We start from the raw sequence: 19,877 nt of genomic DNA, 5'->3' as shown, positions 1-19,877 counted from the left end.
ACGGCATCCATCGGTTTTCCAGCGCTCCCGACGGGCTGGCGGCCAGGCTGGAGCCTGCGCCCCCAGCTGGCCCTTTCCTGGCCAAACAGAACCGAAACCTAAGACCCGAGCGCTCCTGGCAGGTGGCTTCTCCGGAGCCAGCCAGGCTGAAGGGGCCTGGCGGGCTCAGATCCCCCGCAGAGGAGGAGGAAAGGTGTGCTGCCCGAGGCGGATTCGAGAGAGGGGCAGCACGGGGTGGGGTATAGGACGGTCTGAAGAGAAGGGGGCTCGGTCCCAGAGGTGGAGGTGGCACGGCCTGGGAAGCCAGTTCTGGAGACGCCTAGATGCTGCCACTGCCTCTTGTTACCCTCGAGGTCGCAGAGGTGGCGTCAGAGAAGACCTCACAGGGCAGATGGGGAAATGGGGGGACTTCTGGCCCCACGACGACGGTGGTGGGTCCTGAGGGTCCCTGAGGGCCCCCGTCCTCCAGAGCAGTTACTGCCAACACAGAGCGGGCCAAGGATCCCCCCCACCCCCCTCCTCAGTACATGTGCAAACTAGTTTCTATGTTGGGGGAAGAAAGAGAATAAAAGTTTAATAAACGTGTGCTGTGTCGTGAATGACTTTGTGACGACCTCTGTTGCAAATGGCCTATGCATGCGGAATAATGGTCTCCTTGCAGAGAGGGAAATAGCTTAGCGCTATCATCGTTGCCTCGGTAACCATCAGAGTCCCCATCTAGCAAGAGAGAAATGAGTTATGAAAAGGCTTGAGTGAAGAAGGGATTAACACATGATCCCAGGGACAGTATGTCAATCAAAATCAACTGAGAAATTACACTGCTCTATTTGAGAATTTCTCCGGAACCCGAACGGTAGTGGAGTTGGTGCGTATTTTTTTTTTCCTCTCTCTCTCTCTTTTTTTTTTTTTTTTTTTAATTTGAGAAAGAAGGGGAAAAGTAGCATCGTGATTAGTCTTCATGACTATCGCTGAGACTTACACTGAGGGAGGGAAAGACTCGCCAAAAGGAGGGTTATTTAAGTCGACAGCCCCCATCACCCCCCCCCCCGCCCCCAGTCCACTCCGCACCACCCAGCACCTCGCTCTCGTCCCTTCCCCACCCGCCGCCGGCACAGGCCCCCCTGCCCCCCCGCCCCGCTGACTTGTGCGCACGGGACTGGGAGGCCCGGGGCCAGGAGCGGGGACTTGGACAAACCCCGAGATGTGCCCGCGGGGTGGGAGGTCAGGGACTGGGGGTGGGGGCGGGGAGAAAGGACCGTTGCAGACCTGGGTCCCTGCCCTGGAGCCTTCGCAGCAGCCTTCGCACCAGCCTCTGGCTGGTTGCCTACGGCCTCGACTGGATTTTCGACTCAGTGTTGGGGGAAATGATTCCTTGAACCCGGTGCACCCCCAGCCGCCACTCCCCACCCCACCGCCACCAGCCCCAGCCCAGGAAGATCCCCGCTGAGATGCTCACGCGCACGTGCAAGCACACCGACCTCCCCCCATCTTGTGCGCAGAAACCCAGATCTCAAAAATAAATAAAGGGGGGGGGGAGAAAAGAAAAAGACACCGTGAAATCCTAAGGAGCGGGCTTGTGTTAATCGATTTCTAACCCGCGCGTGGTGCAGCTGAACGGCAGCTCGGCGCCCAAAGGCTGCGTGCGCTCGGACTTCCGCTCTGGCTCAGGAGTTGGGAATTTTGAAAGAAAGCTCAATCCACCCTCCCCCCCCCCGCCCCAAAAGAGGGTGCCCTCTTTTGGAAACGCTTAAGAGGCACAAAACCGCGGGAGAGAGCGCCTAAGGAGTCTGGGTGGGCTGAGAGCGTCTGGACCTCCCTAGACGGCGACCCCCACCTGGACGGCTGTTTCTCCCGGCTGCCGAGCCCCGGGTGGCGGGAGCCGCCAGACTGGACCCGGCGAGTTCTAAGCTCTCGCTGCTGGAAGTCTGTCTGGCCAGTGCTAGTGGCCCAAACTGGGGATGGGGTGGGGGGTGGGGCACGGGGGTGCCCAGGTGGCATCGGGGCTGCAGACCTAGTTTTCTCGGGCACGCTCCCCTCCTTATTCGCCCACCGCCTGCTTTTTCCCAGCAGGAAGAAGGGACCGTGGCCATCCTGCCGTCCAACCCCCTCAATTAGCCGCTGGGGAAAAGGAGGCTTGAGACCACGCAGGGACAAAAGGTCCACATGGAGGGACAGGAGCCCAGTTTCTTGGGCTCTTACATTCTTTCATTATATAAAAATAAAAGTTGTGAGGAACTTTCTGCCACTGAGAGCCTGGCTTTGCCCTGCTGGGCGGGCGGTGGGGGGCGGGGGGCGTGGAGGCGCGCTCAGCCCACGTGTGCCTGGGCGTCCTCTCCTCCGGTCAGTCATTCATTCATTCCATCGTGCACTCGTCATTCATTCGCTGGCCCCGCTCCTGCTGCCTTACTCCCCCGCGAGCCCCACACAGGGTTCAAGCGCCCCGCGCGGTTAACTAAATCGCCTTGACCCCGGCGCTATTTGATATTTGCCTCCTTGACACTCATTTAGGGGCTCGGAGCAGCGACGCAGACATTGGACAAGTCCAGCCTGAAACCGAAGCCTTACGGAAGGGGGGGACGGGGAGAACCTGATAGCTGGAAACTCGTTCTCTCCAAAGGCTTTCGGGACATTTTAGCCGGGCTCCGGGTCCGCGCAGCGCCAGGGCGCCGCCAGCGCGGGTGTAAACGTTAAATGTTAGCTATTTGTTCCGATGATTGGCATGGAAATTGACTCTTTCTCGTCGTCTTTTTTTCATCCCTCTCCCTCTTTCCTTTCCCCGCGCTCTCTCTCCCCTCCGGATTCCCACAAATACTAATTCAACCAGTGGCTCCTCTAATCCCCTTTCCCTCCCAGCCCTGCCGCCACCCAAGTCAGAAGACTCCCAATTTGGGGGAAACCGAACAATAACAACCCGGCCGGGACAAGGGGTGGGGGTGGGGGGTGGGGTCGCTGTTCAGGTTTTGCTCCACTTCTGGAGGCGACGCTGTTCAGGTCGATGGATCCCCCGTCTCCCTTTCTCTTAGTCTCTTTTTTCTTTTTTTCCTTTTCCTCTTTCTTTTTCCTTTTCCTTAATATATATATATAAATTTATATATTTTTTTTGGTCTTTTCACTTATGGCTGTGCTGGAGGGAGTGAAAAGTGTTGGTAGCACATTAGAAATTCAGGAGTGCTGTGCTCTTGCATTAACAGAGGCAAACAGATGAGCAGATAAAGGCGTCGCCTGGTTTCAAAAGTTCCAGTTTCTGCTTGAGGGGAGCAACCCAACGGAGCGTCTTACTCAGACCCGCAATGAGCATTTCCCCAGAAGGGGGTGGGGAACCAGTTGAGGCTGGCTTCGAACCGAACCCTGCTCCCCCACCTCAGCCCCGCTCCCGATCTCAGTCCCATCCCCCCACCCCACTCCTGAGTTCTCTAAATAATCCCATTTATTCCAGAATCCTCCATTCTGAGAGGCCAGTCCTACCCCGCCCCTCTCCACCATAATTCTCCGTTTCTCGTATTTGTTCTGTCACCGCCTATACCTTCTTCCAACGTAACCTTTGCAAACTCTGATTAGTGGAGCTTCATTCTCCTCACTCTCTTTTCCCCAACCCCCCCTCCCCTTCTCCCTCCTCTTTAAAAGATTTTGGAGCCGGGAAGATAAGATATGCAATCCTCTATCGGGAATCCTGTAATATTAAAGATCAAACGTGACATCAATAGAAGACCAAATGCAGAGAGAAACAAAAGGGGGAGGCTAGGAGATGCTCATCAGCTAATTACAGCTGCAAATATTATGCAAATTTATCTTGGCACAGAAATGGAGAAAGCGAGTTTAAGTGCGGAGATAATGCCGGAAAATTGAATGTTCATCTGGGCATGGGAATCGGCCCAGCAGGCTGCGCTGGTCTGTTTCATCTAGGGAAGCACCGTTTTTCTACTCCTATCTGATCATCGGCTCTTCCCTGGTTGGGGCTAAGAAATTAATATTACTTATAATTGATACTTGAAATTCTTGGAGCAACATGTCCTAAAGAGAGGGAAAAGAGAGGAAGAGAGGGAAAGGGTGAAGAGGAAGTGATGAGGAAGAGGAAGAGGAAGGAAGTCCTACAATATTGGATGCAGAATTGAAACTAGACATCTGAAGTCCAGTGTGACTCCACTTCAGAAGGCCAAAGTGAACTGAAAGAAAATATCCCAGAAAATCACATCTCTCTCGCCTCCCCCCCAAACCTGAAATAGCTTTCTAATCAAGATCGAAGCTGTTAAACTCGATAATGCTTCGGCTGCCTATTTTGTTCGAGAGGTTGGGGGCAAGGTTGGCGGCAGGAACGGAGACTTGAACTCCAGGTGGCTGGGAACTAGGGTGATCTCAGGAGAGGGTGAAAAATGGGTAAAGATGATCTGGGATCCAAGCAGAAGGGCGGAAGTCGATCCGGCTGTATAGACCCTCACCTCTGCCTCTGTGCTTACCCTCCCCTCATTTCCTCCATCTTTACCTGCCTGTGTGCAACTTTCTTCAGCCTACTGGAGACCTGCCTGGGAACTTATACTCCCAGGACACAAACTCCATAACGTCACACCTCCTAAATACAATGTTCTTAAGTGTGGGGGAGGAAGGAAGACAATAGGAACTACAGTGAAACAGAAAAGGGTTCTTAAAAAAAAATAATCAAGTCCTCCTCCCCCTCCCAGTACAAAATCTACTACAACCTAGAGCAAAACGTGGAGAATTTCAGATGAGCATTATCTGGGTGCAAGCCATCCAATTACCAAGAAATTATGATCTGACGTCAGGAGGAACAATTGGAGAGCGAATATGTATGAATCGCCTTTCACTGGTTTGCATATTTGCAACGATTGTTTAATCCAAGCAACCAGAAAGTAATCAACAGGCACAAAAAGCTTAAAGAGCAAATTACTAGTGACTCCTGCCCCTTCTACTTCCAGAAGTCAGGAGGTGGTTAGCGCTGTCAGGGGTAGGGAGGGGACTCCGGGGGTGTAGCCTTGGATTCTGAAATCCACCCTAAAAGAGGCAGAGAGGAAAGCCTGTTGCATTTAGATGGCTTTTGTTCCTTGGGCATTAGGGCAAAAGACAAAAGAAACAAAAATGCCAATTATTATAACTAATTAACCATTAAGTGAGACGTGTGTCCCATCCTCTCCAACTCTAAATGGGAGGGAAGATGATGAGGGTAGGTAGAGAGGGGGTCTGGGAGAACAGGTGGATCCGCCCACTGCTCTGCTCTGGGGGAAGGAAACCTATGCAATCCTGCCTGTGTTAGTTAATACACAAAGCCAGAGAGCTGAATATATACGTAAACATAGACACTTAAAAAAAAAAAAGAATGTCAGAGAGGAACCTGGAATTGATTTTTTTTTTTTCTTGTTTACTTGGAATGAGGCTGGGGTGGGCAGGGGTCAGGGGGCGAGCTGTGTGGGGGCAGGAGATGATGAGGAGAGAGGAAATCCCAGAAAAAGTAACATTATTGGTATCTCTCTATATAAAGATGCAAGTGGCATTTTATCTCAACTTGGCTCTGTGCTTTCGTCAGTGTTTATGATTAATTATCTCCTTTTTCATAAAAATAAATCATGTTAAAAATTAGGATCCTGGTGCTGGGGAGAAACTAAGCGCTGGTTTCAGGTCGATCTTGTTAATTTCAGCCTGAAATTGACACACTAATTAAAGAGCAGCGTGGTAAAGCACGAGCAGGCAAGATTATACTCAGCTCTTTTTTTTTTTTTTTATCAGATCTACCTTATATTTTCCCAATTAAAAACTGCAAAAAGCAGTTTCATTGCCCCGGGATAAAAAATAAGGGCCCCCTTTCACAACGTCGGCCATCACTTTCTACCATCAGATTCATTGTGATGTATTAGATGCAATAAATTATGCCATGTAACAAAACATTGGGAGCTGAAAGGCAGATAATCTGGAAAGCAGAGATAAGGATTCATTATTCCAAATCATTATGAATCCAACGTTGCCTCTGACTTCTTTCTTAATCAGCTCCTCTGATCCTGGATATGTGAGCAGTACAGATAAGGAAAGAGTCGTTTATAATTCTCCACCTCGTCTAATATTTTAAAATAAAGTCAGAGGCAAGAAAACGCCATAAAACACTGGTGAGCAGGCAAGCGCCGAATGAAAAATCACTTCCATGTTATTATATCCACAGTAAGATTTAATTAAAATTCTCCACGTCCACGTGCTTTATTTTCAGATAGGATTTTTTCCCATCACGTAATAATTGATAGGAATTTGCAAACGGGGCTATTTATTTAGGGCGCCTGGGTGGAATAGGTCTGATTTTTTTTTTTTTTTAATTTCCAGTCATTGCTTTGTGAAACTTTCATGTGAGGCATCCATATGGTCCCGCATCACCCAGGCCCCCACCACCCACCCCCAAACAGGCTGCAGTTTTGCTCAGGGAAATGTAGGCAAAGTACCAGACTGAGAAGTTGAGTTGAGTGGGGTTCTTTTTTTTATTATTATTATTGTTCTCTTAGGAAAAAAAGGAAAAAGAAAGTACAGGCTGCCCGCACCCACCAACACCAACTTCCTCCCAACACCCCACCCACCCTACATATTTATAATAAAATAAATCTCAGTGAGTGGGCTTGGAAGACTGGAACTTTTAAACCGAGGCTGCTATTGAGTGTGTGTTTTCATCTGGCAGAGAGTAAACTTGGAAGAATGAAGCCAATCCCAGGTACCTATAGGAAGGCAGACAAGTGGACAAAGGAATAATGCAGCAGACTCTTATGCAGGAAAAAAAGCTCCCTGTGTTTTAAGGGAAAGAAACAGGATGCAGGAAACCTGGAAGAATAAATTTATGGTCCCCCCATCCCTGCTTAGAACAGCTTGAGATGGCTGCATATTCTTTAGAAAGATTGGAGACTCTGCCAGAGAAGATTTCTTTCTATGGCGTCTCCTTTTTCTTTATCCAACAGGTGAGCTGCCTATCTGCGTGGCCATCTCAGAGATCTGGGACACAGTGTTTCTGCTATCTGTTAGTCATTTACTGATCCATCTTCTACCTCCACATGCCCAGGGACTTCCCTTTATATTTAAAATCCAGTCGCCTGCCTTAGCTGGTGGGGTTGTGGCCAGACACACCATGGGATTTAAAGCAGTGGATTCTGGTGCCAATTTGTGTGGCGGTGCAGTCGCCTCCAGGGAGAACCTCAAACCAGCTCAGTCCCCAGGCCCTGGAGCCTCAGAACATTTCTTTAGCTGGTACAGCCTCTGAATCCCAGGGTGAAGAGGCTAAAATGTGGTAGGTGCTCCTGGGAGGGGAAAAAGAGTCAGGGGTGGTAGCACAGGGGAGCAGCAAGTGACTGAGCCCTCCGTATCTGGCGGGGAGCTGGGTCTCTGCCGCCTGGCATTGGTGCTCCAGGTGGTCATCAAGCAAGGACTCCTCTAAGAAGGGGCTTCCTTGGGAGTCCTGCAACCTTGAGGGTGAAGCCACTCTCTCTCCGACGTGTTAGGACTGGGCAGGGTCTGAGCACGAGGGATCAGCATCCCTCCGCATTTGACATAGCCGGTCAACTCCCCTCCTTTTTTTTGCTTGCTCTCACAGCACAGTACACACACACACACACACACACACACACACACACACACAGGCCCGAACCATGAATCATCGAGCCAGGGTGGTGGCTTTTAAAATTCAGAAAGCGACTTGTAGCTTCATTAAAGCAACATCTTAAGCATGTGCTGGGGCCCATGTGCTCCATCTCGAATAAATCTTTGGCCCATCTCGCTAAGCAAGCGGCCAGCGTCTTTCCTTCACTCTGTTTACTTCTCAGGGTAAATTCTCTCCTTTTTTCTGCCCCGCTCCTTTGCCCTAATAAAACCACCCCAATCAAATCACCCCCAACCCTCCTGGAGTGATTCGCTTCTGGATCCTCAAACAGCAGCACTTTCCACCAGCTCAGCCCATCAAGATAACAAGAAATGCCCAGCTGGCATTTCTTCTCTGAATCTTGCCCTTGTCTGGCCATTAAATTCAAAAGCAGTTATATTTTAATTAAGTCTTCCAGATTTTTTTTTTTTTTAAAGCCAGAGTGTCTTTGGCGGCCGAATTTCCTTAAATTAAGCCTTCTTCTGCTAAACGTGGAACTGAGGCGATGCAGGGAGCGGTGTGCACGCGATCAGATTTCTTAGTCCCTTAACCAAAGAGTCACTTTAGAACTGGAGACCAGCAAGTGCCCGCGTCAGCAGAAAAGGAACGGGAGAGGGGCCGGCCAGGCCTCCGGAACCGGGCCTCGAGCGCGCACAGGGACTCGGGGACAGGGTGGTGAGGGTTTGGGTGGGAGGGGTGAGAGAGACTGCAGGGGGGTAAAGTGTTTCGAGGTTGGAGACGACTCTGCGGTGGCAGAGGGAGGGGGTGGGGAGTGGGAACCCGAAAGGTCCCAGAAGCGGGAGGGGAGCTTGGAGAAAGAGGCAGATGGCCCCACGGGCCGGTGGACGGCGAGGAGTATGGGGTGGGCGGGGGAGATACAGCTAATATGCAGGTGAAGGAGACGACTGTCGCAGTCTGGGTGACCGATGAGCCCTCACGATGGGGTCCCTCACGAAGTAGCGCACGCGAGGGGGAGGCCAGGTGGCCTGGGGACCCTGAAGGGGAGCGAGGTGAGCCTGGGGGCCCAGCCCTGGTGGCCTTGCTGGCGCAGCCCACGGCTCCCTAAGAAGGATCCGGGCAACAGGTTGGGGGAAAGCTGTCCAAAGACTGACCTCCTCCCAGCGTCCTGGAAAATGCGCAGCCCTGCCGGCTCCGCGCCCTGGCGCCAGAGAATTTGGTTGTGCCACTTGGTGGCAGAAGGCAGGAGGGAGAGGGCAGCGGGGCAGAGGAGGGGCCCGATCGTGACACGAGATGGACTTGGGGCTTCCTCAGTGGCAGGGAGACCCCCCCTTTCCCTCTCCTGGCCAGATTGGCAAACGAGAAGCCCCTCTGCTCCCTCCCGCCTCGGCCTTAACCCCCCTCCCCTGTCGTCTTAAACCGGGGCTCCCGGAGCGGGGAGCGGGCGGAGCGGGGCGCAAAGCCATCGGTGTGTCTGAGCTGAGGGGTGTAAGCGGCCGCCGGCGGGCTGCGGTCCAGGGCAGGAGCCACAGCCCAGCCCGGATCGCGGTGCCAGCTGCCTGGGCAGCGCTCGTACCTGCTCTCCAGAACCCGCGTTGTGACCCTCCCCCGTGTCCCTCCCCGCCGCCGCCCACCTCTGCCCCACTCCTTCGGAACCTGCTGAACCAATGGCTTCATCCTCCCCCCCCCAGCGACAACCACCCCTGAACCCTTGGCACCGTCAAATCGGGCACGCTGTCCTACAGAATTGGTTCCAGCACAAGAAACTTGTTGACTTCCTGGCCTAGTGATGGACACGTTTTGTTTTATTTCTCCCCAAAGGTTGATTTATTTTTAAAGTCAGTCTCCGTATTCTTATTGTATAAATATTGTGAAGGCAAAACTCTACCTGTCAAAACAAATGGATGCTGACCTTTCTACCCCAGTGTTGATGGAGTTTCATTTTACTCTTGCAGAAATTTATTCAGGACAGAGCCCCTCTGTGGATTATTTTGATCTCCCACCAGCCGAGGTAGGGACGGTGCAGGAGAGGGGGTTTCAAAGGGGAGGACTGGAATTTGTTGGGTCCAGTGGGTAAAGTAATAAGAATTGTTTTCCTTCTGATATTTTATCTTCAGCGCTACCTAGGAGTCTTGCTCCCTCATCTCCCCGTAGTAAAAGATAAAATTCCCCTGGAAGTCCTGTTGAAGTGTTGGCACTTCTAGAGAGCTTCTCCCCAAACTCCTCTGTAGCGTGTGCACAGGTATCGCTACCTCCAATGTCTGTAAGGTGATCACAGAGGGCCAGAGAGTGGCAAGCAAGCCCAGAGCCCAGTCACCAAGCATCCTGCTCTTCCGAACTTTCACCGGCCAGCCGTGGCTGCAGGTACCCGAAAGTGCAGCGCATTCATTTTTGAAGCCTCAGCATCTTACAGAACTGGGAGGAACAGTCAGAAGGGAAAGGGGGAGCCCTGGGCACGGACAGGGGAGGGGGGCGGCTGTGGCAGAGACCCTGCTAAAGGTGGCCACGAGTTGCACCTCTAGATGCTCCCACTGGGACTCCACCTTTCTCCAAAACTGAGAGGAAAACTCTGCAAAAGCTTTTCTATCCATGGTAGCTCATGACCCAGTGGACACTACTGGTGACATTTACAGTGTTAATTCCAGCCCTGCTGGAGACAGTGGGCTTTGTAGGCACCAGGGACTGGTCACATTTCAGGCACTCTTTCCCCAGTCCTCCAACTCTGCCATGTCACACACTCCTGAGGTGCACTTTGCCAGTTTGCAAAAGTGGGGGTGGGGGGAGTCATTCCTCCCTCAGTCTTCCTCCCCCCCTCCCTTTCCCCCATCGCAACCCGGAAGAGCTCCGCTCTCTACAGTGAGCAGAAGGCGGGGGAGGGGGTTCCTAGGAAGGATGCACATTACCCAGGTTTTACTTCTCACTGGAAGCCCGCGTGAGATGCCGTAAGCAGCTGGGGCGGTGAGGACCGCAGCGGCGACAACAGTGGCCAAGTCTGCCTGTCATTTCTGCCTTCAGATCTCCGGCAAGTCAGGAAAAAATAAGAAACAGCTGGCCTCCGAGAGAGCAAGCTGCCCAGGTCAGTGAATGTCTGCTATCTTCTCTGACTCTGCACTGGCTTTTCTCTGCTCCACGTGGAGAGAATTAAGAGAAGGTCTCCTCTCCAAAGGGAGAGCTGCCCCTGTAAGATAGGGAACAGGACCCTAGTCCTTATTGTTCTTCCCGGTCCCTGGAAATCTTTGGCTTTCTGCAATGACCTTGGGCGAGCGTGGTGTGTGCCTGTGTGTATGTCCTTGTTTGGAGGAAAGAGCCAGTAGAACTAGGCATGTGAAGAAAAACTAAACAGAAAAATAGGAGATGGTGGGGAGACTTGGGAAGGGCTGGGCACATGTTTTCTACTTGAGGGAGGGCAGAGGGTTGGAGGGAAAAAACCCATCTTGAAGGAAGAGCTCAGCCTTCTCCCTGCCTGTGGCTGCAGGGTCCAGTGTCAATTTCATGTTTATTTCCTCTGCCTGCAAGTGCACGTTTGGGCTCATTGTCTCTGCATATAATTAAAGAACCAGCTGTGAGCTGTGGGCTGAATGTTGGGTCCCAGATGTGTGGGCATCTGACAACCCCTGGGGATCTGGCGGCTGGCAGGCGCCTTTGCTTCCAGGAGCACCCTAAGGTGGGTTAGAAAACCACAGCCTCAGAGAGGGGGTGCCCAGGGTCCTGCGGAGTGAAAGGGGCAGAGGGGGCAAGAATTCTACTTTCTTTCGGGACATTGGTCCAACAGCCCTCCAAGAAGCCCCTCCATCAGAAGCAGTTCCCAATGAAGACAGAGAACAGTGAAATCAAGGTGAGGGAAGTCGAATCTGACCAGAAGAGTTGCTTCGACCCACCTTTCCTACTACCACAGGGTGCTTGAGGAAGCAGACCTGGGGGTTCCCTCCAGGGAAGGGGATGGAAAGGAGTCTAACCTGGAGGATCCCCCACCCACTAGGTTCCCCAGTCCTTTGCTCTTCCCCCGTTGCCCAGTCACAAGGGCGCTGGGCTTGTGGGTGGAGGATGAACTTTAAAGGGACAAATAATAATAGCATCAGCAGCCCTTCCCTTCCTCAGCAGTCGCGGCAAGAAACGTGTGTTGGGCTGTTGGTCCTGTGACAGTCTTGGGAAAGGGGGTCCCAGTCAGGCTAGCAGAGCCAATCCAGGTAGATTCTGAATATGAGATGCTTGCAGGGCCCAAATGGCTGGTTGTGGGGAGGGAACTTACCCATTAGACTTTAAAGTGTGTGATTCTGAGGAAAGGCATTGCTTTCTGCTCCTTTGGGTCTGGGGTGGGGTACAGTGTCCAGGCCAGACCATAAGACCCAGGTGGGGTGTATGGTTTTAGGGGCTCCCCTATTTCCTGGACCAGGCAGGAGGCACAGCTTCCAGCTCCCAGTAGTGGCCCTGCCAGGCCTCAAGGCTCCTGGCTGGACACACTGGGGTCTGGGGACCCCGGGTGAATGGGGGTCCTTACACCAGCCCTGCACCCCACGGGCCCACCCTCTATTCTATGAAAGATATTTCCCCCAGCCGCGGGGACTCAGAGTTAATATTGATCTTTCCTGCCCAGAGCCTGGAAGCAGGGGAAGCTGCGTTTTGCTTTATCTGATATTTCCATCCTGCCTTTTGGCAAATGATTATATAGGAGGCGGGGGTAAGTCGGGGTGCAGTGAAGGGGTGGGAGTACCCCCTCTGGGTGCGTGTTTATAGGAGCCTCTTTGCAGGGACGCCCAGGGCGGAGCAGGGCCACCCAGGGAGACCTGGGGAGGGGGCAGGACTGCGGGAGCCAGGTGGCTGAGAACCCCTCTTCTGGAAGTGAAGGCCATCTGTGTGGGGAAGTGGCAGGGACTTAGAGGTCCTGATAAGGTAGTGGGGGCAGGGTCTGAAGGCCCAGGGCTCTTGAGCCTCGGGTTATTCTACCTGTTTCTGGGCTGCGCTCAGGTGTGGTGTCTTCCTCCAGGTCTGACCCCTTTCCACACATAAAAGTGCATTCCTTTCGTGGTGCGTCTTTGTGTGCAGCTCAGATGGTCCCATCACCTCTCTTTCTTCATGGTGGGAGTAACTGGAAAGAGGTTTACCAACCGCAGCGAGCCACGCAAGCCCCGGATCTGCAGCCCGAACCCCATTTTTTTTTTTTTTTTTTTTTTTGCTTCTGCGCGGCCGGGACTAGAGGTGGTGGCTGGGGTACAGCGGCTGGAAAGAAACATGTAGCCCAAGGCACTCGATCGGAGGTCTCCCTGGGTGCCGGCCGCTGCGGGTGTGTGGTTCTGTTTTGTTTTCTGTAACAAATTGCTTGGGGTCCGCGAGAGTGCAGGCGGCAGGGCGCAGTCCCGGAGGGAGGCAGAGGCGAAGGCTGAGCATCGACGAGCCCGGCAGATCCATCGATGAGCCGCTGGGTCTACAGCCAGTCCAAAGGAAGACACGGCCCCTTCGTGCTTTCTGTCTCCTGATCCGAAGGGCATTACCTCCCTATTTCCCGCTCCTGGTTGTGAAGTCCCCGGCCCTGGAAGATCATTGTCCCTAGCTTGTCCAGCCACCATCACACCCCACTTTCCAGTCTACTCTAGACCAGTTAAAACCCAATGGCCCCCAGAGAAAGCTGTCCTTGTCCTGAAGTGAGCACTTGGGTTCCAGGCTGCAGCGGGCCAGGGGTGTTGCCGGGAGGCTAGGGGAGAGAGGAGCCGGTGCCTCACGTGCACCCCTCCTCGCCCGAAAAATGCGAGGGCCTGGAGTTCACGTGGGTGAATCCCGCACTGCTGACCCCTTTCCTGGCCGCGATGGCCGCTCCCTTCCCCTGGAGTCCCGGATGCTTCAGCTGTGGCCTGAGGACCGCCTAGGACAAGAATGTGGGTCTCTGGCACCTCGAGCCCTTTCCTAAGTCGGGTGCGGCTGGGGCCGCGGAGACACTGCGTGGACCCGCTGCAGGACCCCCATTCCTCCCCTCCGTTGTGGCTCCCATCTGTGCCCCGGATCTCAGAGGTCCCCCCTTCCTCCAGGGTGACCCGCATTCCTTTCCACGCGCCCTCAAGGGAAAATCTTTCTCTCCTAACCCCGGGGCTCCCCCGATGGCCAAGCGCTCCGACTTGTGCATCGTTAAACTCAAAACAGAAAATCCCCTGTGCTCTTCCACCCCCCCTTCCTATACACCCCTACCTACCCCATTTTTATCTCGCTACCATCAGGGTTTTTCTCAACGGAGGAGCCGAGGGTAGGAGCAGAGGGAGGGCAGGAGGATCCCTCGAAGCTGGGGGGCCCGGCCCCGCGGTGGGGGCGGATTAGGAGGGGGTTATATCTCTGAGCCATCTCCTCCCTTTGACACCTCTAGCCCATCCTCCCGGCCCGGGCGGGTTTCCTTCCGAGTTTTAAATGGTGATAGATGAATAAGCAAAAGCAAAAAAAAAAAAAAAAAAAGTAAATCGAATCTCCTACCACCCCCAAAGCGCTGGCTCACTTTCCAGGGCAGGTAGGCCCCAGGCCTGGGCGGTGGGGGTGGGAGCCGGGAGGAGCGGCGCGCGCCGAGAGCGCTGGTGGTCCGAGTTCCCGCGGGTTTCCTCTTTTCAGTTTCCACCTCTAGCATGTCCCCTTGGCCAGCGAATTGTTGGGGTCCCCTTTATTCTGCGTCCCCTCCGAGTTCCCCGCTCACTGTGTTCCATTTGAACAGAACAGGCGGCACTGCCCTCTGCCTGCTTCTCTCTCATCACCTTTGGATTCCACTCTGGACCTCTTGCATTTCAGCTCATGCGGGCAAGAAAACAGGGGGCTTGGGTGGGAACTGCAGAGATGGAATAGAATATGTGTTGAACAGGCGCTGTCCCGGGGCGCCGCGCCGGAGCGGGCTCCCCTGCAGCTTTCCTCGCGCAGCCGGGGCCTGGCGGTGGCGCCTTGGGCCGTGTCCCCGGCGTAACCCTCTCGCCCGGCAGCCGGCGTGCTGTTTATACAGCTTTACCTGTGCTATTCTCGTATCCAGTAAAAATCCTCGCCTGGCCACGGTAACCTAATCCGAGAGCCGAGGCAGAGGAGGGGGAAGCGAGGCTGGCTCGGTGGAGAGGGAGGTGTGTACGCGCCAGAAGGGGGTTCTGTCCTTCGCCCCTCCTCCCCTGATGGGGTAGGAAATTGGGACGCGGTTCGCGTGATCGAGGTGGGGACCTAGGGCTCAGGAGGAAAGGTGGGAGGGCGGTTTCCATGTCCCAGTCTTCTCTGCTTTTCTTCCTCTGACAGGCCGTGGGGACCCGAGCTGTGGCCACAGCTCGTATGCGTGCAGCCCGCGGGCGTGGCGGTTCCGGGGGCGCCGCGCCTGGCTAGCGAGGCCCAGGACGGGTTAACCCCGTCCAAGACCAGGACCTGGTTGTTCTCACCCGCTTTCACCTTGCCCCTTGAGAATTCCCACACCTAAGACAAAACCAGTAAGGAAGGGAGTCCGCGCTTAACGAGATCTTCCCACCCGGGCCAGCCGTTCCTTCCAGAGCGCCCAGGTCCCAGCCGCAGCCTGCGCACAGAATCGAATTAAACGCCTCTTGGCGCTTATTGTCTCTCGCTAATTGCTCCAACAATGGCCACTATAAAAACGGAGACACCCAATTAAAGGCCCCGCCAGGCTGCGCTCGACTCCCGGCGACGAACTGGCCGCCGGCCTGAGCTTGCAGACCGCCCGGGCGGGAACCGGGCTGGTGCAGGGCGCCGGCGCCGGCCTCGGCACCTCTGGCCTCCACTTCCTCCCCAGACGCACAGCAACCGCGGTGGGTTCACACCATTTTTATTGACCGATCGCAGCCAAGGAAGATTGATCGCGCTGGCATGGGAAGGGACTTCTCCTCCCCCCAGCCCCGGCTCGCCAGGGCCTCGGGGCCGCGCTCCAATTTCTGGCCTTTGCTGGGGCTCTGCGCCCTCCCCGCCCCCAGCCCCGCAGGTTCCCGGCTTCATCTCTGTCTTTAACGGCGCGGCCGGGTCCGCCCAGGCCGGCGCCGAGGCTCCGGGGGGAGGGACGCGGCGGCGCGGCCCGGCTCCGCTTCTTTCTCCAGCCTGCAAATATTTGCTGCCTCGCTGGAAATCCGACTATTTCGCGCGCGCTCCGCTTGCAAAGTCCTTAAGTAAACACGCTCAAATGACCGCCCCAGGCGGCCCAAGGCACGCTCACTCCCCCTGCGCGGGATTAGTAACTTTATGACTTCGACCCCGAGGCTCGGCTTTTCTTGGTTACCCTCGGCGGGCAGCGTGCGGGCGCCGGGGGCCGCTTCTTCCGGCACCTCGGCCCCGCGGAGCTCGCCTGGACGCGCCCGTCGCCAGGCTCGGGTGGGTGACGCTGGCCGCGTGGATCTCCGCTCTCTGACTCCTGCGACCCCAGCGGTGAGCCTGGGGGGCATGCTGCTCCCCTCTGCGCCGTGGGCTCCGGTTCCTTTGCGGGACTGGGTCATCCCCCACTTCCATCCGAAGAAGAGTGTCTGAGCTCCCGGGAGGGCGGGTGGGAGGGACCTGAACGGGGGGGGGCATGTGTTTGGGGGGGGGGTGTGGGTCCCAGCTTAACCTACCCCAGGAGAGAAAGTAAGGCTCCATTTCTTACCCTTTCCCCAAGAGGGCACACACACCCCGCTCAATTTGACGCCTGAAGCAGCCGCCGCGAGGCCTGGCGCTTCAGACAGGCCAGCCGGCTCCCGCCGCCCCACGCACAGCCCCGCGACCCGGCTGCGGGCGGCGGGGGATGGGCGGTGGCTGCGCTGTCGCCTGCTCCGCTCCGGGATGCCTTCCCCGGAGCCCCAGGCATCCAGACATTGGCCAGCCCCTTACCCTGGTGAGGGAGGCTTCGCGCCCTGCAGGAGCCCGGGGCCCTGCAGCGGCGGCGGCGGCGGTGATAGCATCCTCCGAGGTCTCCACCTCGCTTCCTCCACCGGAGCTCCTCCGGACGCTCCCGGGAAGGAGCGGGGACTCGCTAGACCAGGCCCGGGCCGGGGTCCTAGGTAGGGGGCCTTCAGGACTGGCGGAGGGCGCGGAGGCGTCTCCGCCAGAGGCTAGGATTAGCTTTGCGGACTGAGCCAGAGCGGGGGATCAGGACCACCTAGTCCCCCCTTCTCCGCGCCTGGAGCCCCCACCCCTCCCCCGCCCGCGCTCCGAGGAGGAAGCCCGGCCTGCATCTGCCGGCGAGGCGGGTCAGGCCGGCGCCTGGCCTGGCCCAGACCCCCGCAGCCCAGCTCTCCGCCTCAGGCCACGCGCCGCAGTCTCTCTCCGGCCTCGCTCCCTTCCCCCTTCTTCACCGTGGGTCCCGGGGCCGACCCCGGCCGTCCCTCCTCAGTATCCCCCTCCCCCGCTTTTCCCTTCCCCCCTTGCTCTGTGTTCCTGGCTCTGGGGCTGGGCCCGTGACGTCAAACCCAGTGTGGCGTCGGCGAGACTGGCCGGCGCGGGCCATCAAAAGAGCAACGTCCTCTTTCCCAATTACCCACTGTCAGTCCGGGAACAGGGGCGGTCCGGCTGGGAATTAAATGTTAAATACCCCCTACAGGCTGGCTCCATTACACCGGGCATCCAGCCGCAGCCCCCCACCCCTCTCTGCCAGCTCCAAACCACCCAGACCAAGAGGGGCCTTCAAGATCTTTTATTTTTCCAAGGGTTGGGAGTGGCTCTCCAGTCCAGTGCAGCCCGACTTGATGCCTGTGATTTAATTAAAATGAATAACGCCTCCCCCCCTCAAGTTCTCCGCGTTATCGGAGAGGCGCTGCTACACCGGAAGGCCTCTTTCTCACTGATATTTTCTTTGTCTTTTCGAATCGGCCTTAGCCTCAGAAGTTAACATTTTTCAAGTCCTGGCGTCAGCAGCTTCTCTCTCCGAGGATAGGTCCCTTTTATTTCCCAGGCTTCCAGGTCTCCGCGCGGCGTAGAGGACCAAAGAGCTACGTCTGGGGATTTTCCGCGTGGCTTTGAACTGCGGTCGGGCCAGCATCGCCAGGTCCTGGAGCCACGGGCAAAGACGCACTTTTCACCCCCACCCCGCCCCCGCTGCCATCCTTAACCTTAAACTGGGAACTTGTAGCAAAAATGTGTATGCGTTCATCTGTCCTTGTTTATGGAGCGGTTTCCGGTGGATGTTAGACAGAAACTAAATAATTAAAAGGTTTGGAGAGCGCTGTGAGCAGGAGAGGCTGGCAGCTCCATTGGCCCTAGAGAGACGTGGTCAGAATGAAGGAAAATCAATGCTCTTTTACTGGGCCGCCCTAATAAACGGGGACTAAATGGGCTCAGGAGAAACAGTGGGGAGGGGTGGTTAATTTAAGGATTTTCTTCATGCTCCGCATCTAGAAACTCAGCCCCGATTTCCGACAAACATCGGTTGTAAGAAGACGGAGACTGAAGAGAAGCTCCAATTCCAAGTCGGGAGGACCTCCACGTTTCCACGAATTGCAAATGAAGTTGACTAGTCTTTCTGCAAGCATTGTGTATTTAAGCAGGACATCCCCGGAAAACCAAGCTAAGGCTGACTATTGTTTTTCCTTCTCCGCCCAAAAGGAATCCTCCAGAACTTACTTTTAGGTACGGTCCCGTCTATGTCGATTTTTTGTTTGTTTTGTATTTGTAGGGAATTTTATGGAATATAGACGCGAAGAGGGAATAATGTCTTCAATTACGATCACCCCAATCAAGCTCTTAGCACCGTCCGTGAGAAAGCCTGCGGGAGAACCCACACTCTCTCCTCGCACACATGGCTCTGGGGTGAGCCGCGCGTGGAACCTGAGTCTTCTCTTCCCGCCTGACCCTTGCACACCCTGGCCGCGTTTTGGGCCCGGGCGGCTGCAGGAGCCAGAGCGCCGCTAGGGGATGCAGTGGCTCAAAGCACAGAGAGAGGCCGGGGAGGTTGGAGCCCGCTGGGCCGGCCAATCGCCGCCCGGCCGCAGCCTTGCGCGCTGATTGGCCCCTTCTCGGCCCCGCCCCGTATGCCCCGCCCCCTCCTCGGAGCGTCTCAGAGCCCAGCTCCCTCCGCCGGGGGCTGCCCAGCCGGACTCAGCGAGTCCCGCGGGCTGCGGGGCCCCGGGGAGGTTGCTGCTGTCCTGCCCCGCGGCTGGGGTGGGGGGTCGGAGGAGGAGGAGGGGGCTGGGGAAAAACGCCGGGAGCCAAAGTAGGGCGCCGGGCGGGGAGTAGGGAAAAAGTTGGGTAACCGGAGTGAAGACCCGAGTGCTTTCTCTCCGGCCACTCTCCCTGTTCCTGGGGAGCCGGAGTCGCCCCCTCTCCTTTTCATCCTTCACTGTTGTCGCTCAAGTCAAAAGCACACATCGATTACAAATATTAGGTCTGGAAAGGACAGCTGCAACAGCTGAAACTTTCATCGAGAGGCTTCTAACGCGAGAGGTTGGGAGAATGTTGACCACGACCACCAAAGTAACGTGGACGTTTCAATCAAAGGCAGGCCCCGCCCCCCATTCCTCGCTCTCTTAAGCAATTCCCGAAAGAAGCACATCTCCGAGAACTTTGACGTTACATTTTTTCCCCCTGATCATTTTACGGATCCCAGAGACCCCACATCAATAAACCAGTCAATACCCAGGACTGAATACCGAAAAAATGTTTGCTCATTTAAAAAGTCAGAAAAAGAAAGGCTGCCTGTAGAAATAAACTTTATGAATGGGGCAGGCCGGTTTCCTCGGTACGGAATAATCTACCCAGCCGGATGAATTGGCAGGAGCGGGAGCCACATTTAAAGGGCCAGAGCGCGAATTCCCTCCTGCCCGCCCCCTCCACCTCAAACCCCGGGCCGCCTCGCCCACCCGCCCCGCTGCCCCTCCGCCCGAGCCGCCCTCTGCGGCGCCCCTTTCCGGTCAGTGGAGGGGCGGGGGGAGAGGCGGGGGTGCGCGGAGGGGGTGGTGGTGGTGAAGTCCTGAGCGGGTTTGGGTTGCAGTTTCCTTGTGCTTGTGATCCTGTCCCCTCCTCGCCAGCGCCAGGCTCCTCCCCCGTCGGCGCAGATGACACTAGAACCTCCTTAAGTTCCGTCGCGCCACAGCTGTCTGCGAACACTGAGCTGCCTGGCGCCGTCTTGATACTTTCAGAAAGAATGCATTCCCTGTAAAAAAAAAAAAAAAAAAAAAAAAAAAAAAAATACTGAGAGAGAGGGAGAGAGAGAGGGAGGAAAAGAGAGAGAGACGGAGAGAGCGCGAGACAGAGCGAGCCACGCAATCTGACCGAGCAGTTTCTGCTCGCCCAGGTCACACGCCTCCTTCTCCTCTCTGCTCCTCGCTACCCAGGTTGGTACTTGCGACTTTTTTTTTTTTAAAGTTTGATTTGTTTTCTCTCTCCATATGGAAGGACT

General features: G+C 55.6%; 1 protein-coding gene, 1 long non-coding RNA gene and 1 pseudogene across 15 annotated transcripts in view; 1 reads left to right on the top strand and 2 right to left on the bottom strand.

Annotated features, from left to right (window-relative positions):
* Positions 1 to 10,477: 10,477 nt before the first annotated feature.
* GATA3 (GATA binding protein 3) overlaps positions 10,478 to 19,877 on the top strand; it is a 30,336-nt gene continuing 20,936 nt past the window's right edge. For 4 of the 13 annotated variants that reach the window (XM_084978956.1, XM_084978951.1, XM_021064071.2 and 1 more), the window contains exon 1: positions 10,478 to 10,646. The gene's annotated coding sequence lies outside the window, so the exon portion shown is untranslated. Of the gene's footprint in view, positions 10,647 to 15,775; positions 15,938 to 17,878; positions 18,110 to 19,579; positions 19,813 to 19,877 lie in introns of those variants that run through there. The other 9 variants (XM_084978955.1, XM_021064073.2, XM_021064070.2 and 6 more) reach the window with 4 other exon arrangements.
* On the bottom strand, positions 15,332 to 16,504 carry LOC146399592 (uncharacterized; annotated as a pseudogene). The gene is made up of 3 exons (XR_014818355.1): positions 16,376 to 16,504; positions 15,582 to 16,063; positions 15,332 to 15,525 (listed from the first exon to the last, which is right to left on the bottom strand). The product of XR_014818355.1 is annotated as an uncharacterized LOC146399592 (transcript).
* On the bottom strand, positions 17,163 to 18,401 carry LOC146399591 (uncharacterized). Its single transcript, XR_014818356.1, has 2 exons — positions 18,104 to 18,401; positions 17,163 to 17,739 (listed from the first exon to the last, which is right to left on the bottom strand). It is a non-coding gene; the product is annotated as an uncharacterized LOC146399591 (long non-coding RNA).

Source organism: Sus scrofa, chromosome 10, assembly GCF_054392235.1.
Source record: "Sus scrofa isolate SSC_HxYL_T2T_F1_AM1 chromosome 10, Sscrofa_HxYL_maternal_Yorkshire_Landrace_v2.0, whole genome shotgun sequence".
Classification (NCBI taxonomy): Eukaryota; Metazoa; Chordata; class Mammalia; order Artiodactyla; family Suidae; genus Sus; species Sus scrofa.
The sequence above is the reverse complement of the archived record's forward strand: the minus strand, read 5'-3'. Positions and strand labels throughout refer to the sequence as shown.